Source organism: Penaeus chinensis, chromosome 2 (genome assembly GCF_019202785.1).
Source record: "Penaeus chinensis breed Huanghai No. 1 chromosome 2, ASM1920278v2, whole genome shotgun sequence".
Taxonomy (NCBI): Eukaryota; Metazoa; Arthropoda; class Malacostraca; order Decapoda; family Penaeidae; genus Penaeus; species Penaeus chinensis.
Genome location: NC_061820.1, coordinates 3,069,276 through 3,074,275, shown reverse-complemented (window position 1 = coordinate 3,074,275; position 5,000 = coordinate 3,069,276). Strand labels below are relative to the sequence as shown.

The window sequence follows — 5,000 nt, the reverse complement described above, 5'->3', positions numbered from 1 at the left end:
CGCCTTCCCCTCGCCTTCCCCTGGCCTTCCCCTGGCCTTCCCCTCAGCTTCCCCTCAACTCCCGACAAGCGCGTGGCACTCATAAAAAATGGTCGTGTCCCATTTAGGCGGCAACGAATGGGAGGCGGCCTTTTTAGCGACCCTCATGAGCATCTCCTGCGACTTCGGGTGGGTGGGGGGGGGGGGGAGGGGGGGGATGGGGAGAGGGAAAAGGAAGGGGATGTGATGGAGTTTGAGGGATGGGGAAAGGGAAGATCAGGAGCTGGAAGATTTATATATATATATATATATATATATATCCATACATATATATAAATGTAAACACAAACACACGCGCACACACACACACACACACACACACACACATATATATATGTGTATATGTATATGTTTACGTTTATGTATATATATGTATAGATAAGAAAGGAGAAAACACTCTACCGTGTTGATACTATGGTAGAAAAACCCACAATGTAAAACTTGTAGGTTTTTCTACCATGTATAGATATGTGTATATATACATATGTATGTATATGTATATATAAAGACAGTGAGAGAAGATAAAGATCGTCAAAGAGAGACAAACAAAACCAGGCATGCCCTCGAGAGACAGACAGACAGGCCCTCGAGAGACAGAGAGGGCAGAAGTCCTCGCCGGGGAAAAATATGCCCGGCGGCGGCGCTGCGGAAGGCCCGGCGCGCCGCCAGAGCAAAGGAGATGAACCAACGACTATCTCTTCCCTTCCCTCTTTTGGAAATGGGGCAAATTGACGAATTGAAATTGATGGCGCGGATTGGGCGCGGGTGGAATTATGGGATTTCGACCTCCCTCCCCTCCCACCTCCCCCTTCTCCCTTCCCCCTCCTCCACTTTCCCCTACTATCTCGTCCCTACCTAATCCCCCACTCCCCTCCCCTCCCCTCCCTCCCCCACGCCCTGGGAAGTAGATAGGATATATAAACATATCTGGACCGGTGTCTGTGCCAAGATTTCCTGGAAGGCCACGCGTTCTGGGGGGGAGGGTAGAGGGGGGAGGAAGGGGAGAAAATAGGGGGTGGGAAGAAGGAAGCGAAAAGGAAAGGGGTCACGGAAAAGAGGGGGGAGGGAAGACAGGGAGGAAAGTGAGGAAAGGGAGATACGGAGGGAGGGAGGGAGGGAGGAAAGGAGGAAGGGAGTGAGTGAGTGAATGAGTGAGTGAGTATATGTATATATGACATAATAATGCTGAGTCATTCCTCGTTCCCAGACATGTCCGAAACGTGTTACTTACTGTCTATGAGCCCGTGAAATACATCTGGCACCAAAATCTTACCTGTAAAAGAAAGAAAAAACAGTTATTATATTGCTTATACATATACATATAATTCAACAATGCGTGAAAAACTAAGAAAGCAAGAAGGAGAGAGAGAAAGAAAAAGAGAGAGAGAGAGAGAGAGAAGAGAGAAAGATGAGAGAGAAAATTAAAAAAGACTAAAAAAAAAAATGCATGTTAAAAAAAATGGAATCGAACACACACCATAAAATAAAAATAAATAAGTAAACAAAGCACTCCCGATGGCAACACCTCTCCAACACCTGGAATCTGTCATGGAACATTCTACGTGTTCTACGACTAGGAATAACAATAATAACAGAATAAAAGAGACTTTCATAGCCTCCACGTGGAATTTCGGGAGAAGAATTCGTAAAAAAAAAAAATAAGAGAGAGAAAAAAAATGAAAAAATGGAAATCTACCCTACTCTCTATACCCCCCCCCCCTTCCCCGACCATCTCTACGCCCCCCCCCCTCCCCTCCTCCTCTATCCCTCCAACCTACATGCTGGAAATATTGAAACTTGGAATGGGAATATTCCCGTTATAAATGGAAATGCGAATGACAGAGCCCATACAACACGCACATGGGGATAAGGGGGGGGGGGAGGGGAGGGGAGGGGAGGGGAGGGGAGGGAAGGGGAAGGGGAGGGGAGGGAAGGGGAAGGGAGGGGATGGGAGAGTAGGGGAAGGGAGGAGGGAATGGGGACGAATGTACATGGGGGGTCCCGAAAGGAGGGGGGGGGTGAAGGGGAGTGGAGAAGGAGGAGGAGGAGGAGGAGGAGGAGGAGAAGAAGAAAGAAAGAGCAGGAGAAGAAAGAGCAGGAGGAGAAGAGAGAAAGAGGAGGAGAAAAGAAAGAGAGAGAAGAAAAGGTGAAAGAAGAGGAAAGGAAGCGAGGAAGAAAAAGGAAAAGGAAAAGGAGGAGGAATAATAGAGGTAGAAGACAAAGGAGGAAGAGGGTGCAACGGATAATAAAAGTGGGAATGAGGGAGATAGCAAAACGAGTCCCAAACCCATTTCTCTCCCTTATGATTAATCAAATAATCACAGGTCCCGCGCGTATTACAATCAAGCGAACCAAATTCAAACACATTCGAGTGTACAAAACAAATACAAACAAACAAATCAACAGACAACAAGACAGAGAACTCCTTCGCTTAACTTGTCTTAGGAATCAATACGCAATAAAAGTAGGCCTATGCACTTCACTCAGACCATCGACATTCAGACTTTTGGTCTATAGGTCTATCCTGGACGATTTCAAGGCTCGTTAGTCAATTCTCTCCATCGCGGCCTTTCTATCACTTCCCATCTATCCTTGTCTGACCTTTCTTTCTTTCTCTCTCTCTCCCTCTTGCTCTCGTTCTCGCTCTCGCTCTTGCTCTCGCTCTCTCTCTCTCTTCGACCTTCCCTTCTCCATATCCCTTTCTTCCCTCCTTCATTTTCCAATCCTCTCTTCTTCCCTCCTTCTCTCATCATTTCCTCATCCCCCTCCTTCATTCCTAACCCCTCCTCACCCCTTTCCATCCTCCCCCCCCTCCCCAAACACCACTCCTTCCCTTCCCCCTACCTCCCCCTCCTTCCTTCCCCCTTACCTCCCTCTCTCTCTCCCTCCCTCTCCTTCCCTCCTCCCTACCTCCCTCCCTCTCCTTCCCTTCCCCCCTTCCTCCCTCCCTCCCTCCCTCTCCTTCCTTCCCCCTTACCTCCCTCTCTCCCTCCCTCTCCTTCCCTCCCTTCTACCTCCCTCCCCCTCCTTTCCTCCTCCGTCCTCCATTTTGCTCCTCTCCTCCCCCCTCCTTCCCTCCCCTCTCCTCCCTCCCTCTGCCCTCTCGCTCCTCCATTCCCAAATGCCGTTCATCAATATCTGTCTCGAAATTAACCTCTGCTATAATTATACATTTCCTGATTACCTCATCTACAGAGGTAGAAAAAAAAAAAAAAATAAGAATGGCAATTAAGGGTAAAAGAAAAGGGATATTGCGGATGCTTTTAATCGTCCCCTTCCTTTAAAAGAAATAACAACCAAATAGATTCTACCAAAATAAAAATAAAAAGTAAATAAGACACAAAACGACGGAAATAAATTGATAAATAGGAGAATGATATCTAAATTTTACGCACACGCGCTCTCCACGGGTAGATAATTCTCACATAAAAAGGACTTTCTCCCACGACTAAGACAGAATTACTAAGACAGGCTCGGATGATGGGGGTGGGGGGGGGGGAAGGGAGAGAGGTAAAGGGAGGGAGGGGGGAGGAAGGACCGAGAGGAGATGGCGTGTGGAGGGAAGGGAGAGAACGAAGGGAGAGGTGAATCGGGGGAGAACGGAATGGAGGGAGAAAGGAGAAGGGAGAAGGGAGAGAAGAGAAGGGAGAAGGGAGAAGGGAGAAGGGAGAAGGGAGAGGAAGAGGGTTGGATACGAACAGATGGGAGGAGAGAGAGACTAGGAGAGGAATGGTAGAAAACTGAAAGGAAGAGGGAGATGAGAGGCGGAAGAATATAGAAGACATAGAGAAAAGAGAAGAGGTGAAGAGAAAAACGAAAATGAGCACCGAGAGAGAAAGAAACCAAATCGAAAGCGAACCGCGCGAGAAAAAGAGGGAAAGGGAGATAGGAACGAAGAGATGAGTTAACAATTTAAGAAAAAGGGAAAGCGGAGACGAGCGGAGAAAGGAGGGACGAGGAGAGAAAGGAACACTCCTCCCGGAACAAATATTAATTACAAGAGACTAAGACTCCCAAGCTGATAAATGGACGACTCTTAAGCCTTTTCTTCAAAAAAAGACACACGCTCACTTCTCTCTCTCCCGGCGCCTCTTTTTATCTCCCTCAACTGCGCTCAAATCCTATCCCTCCTCCGATTTGGGAGTGTTTGAGCCAATGAGCTGTGGTCGAAATGAAAATATATATACATACAGCTACTCATATACACATCACAGAGTACATATTTCGCCGCACAAGTAATTACTTACTCCTATAACTATTACTTACTTCACCTTTTTAAAAATAAAAAAAAAAAAAAGAAAAAAAACGAAAACGTACACACCAGTAATGATTTTTATTCCCGTTTAAAAAAACATTTTCGTGTCTTAATATATCCAATAACATACTTTAATAAAGTAAACAATGCACGATCTACTTCACACCATCAACGCCGAATATATTCACACAAATACACGTCCTGAACAAACAAACAAACAAAAAAAAAACGCCCTCGCACAAATACATTTCAAAGAAGATGCATAGTCCCCGTATCCCGCACGGAATTCTTACTAACATCTATCTACTGGACACCTGGACCAAGAAAAATTGGCGCGTAGACCCTCATCAACATGGGTATTATTGCCTGCACTAATTATAACACCCAGCGCGCGAGAGCTACTGACTGCCTCAATTACCGAGCACATATCGTATAAAACGTCAACACCATCAAACATCATCCTTTCTCGTATTATATTCCGCAAACATGGATGTGTTGAATTAAATCATCGCTAGTATAAATTTATTATTCGGCTGGTTGTTAATATTCATCGGATTCATCTTTCAATCCCATCATCACACATCACCTATATCATCCATCAATATCAAAAGGGATTAATAATTAAAAACACATGACATGGAATACCAACTTATATAAAATCACCCCTTATGCTAATCTGTAATAAGGCAGAACAAAATAATCGTAC

The 5,000-nt window shown here is 45.6% G+C and overlaps 1 protein-coding gene across 1 annotated transcript in view; it reads right to left on the bottom strand.

Annotated features, from left to right (window-relative positions):
* The window catches only part of LOC125031157 (RNA-binding protein Musashi homolog Rbp6-like), a gene marked incomplete in the record, with an annotated part of 674,840 nt that overhangs the window by 432,440 nt on the left and 237,400 nt on the right, over positions 1 to 5,000 (bottom strand).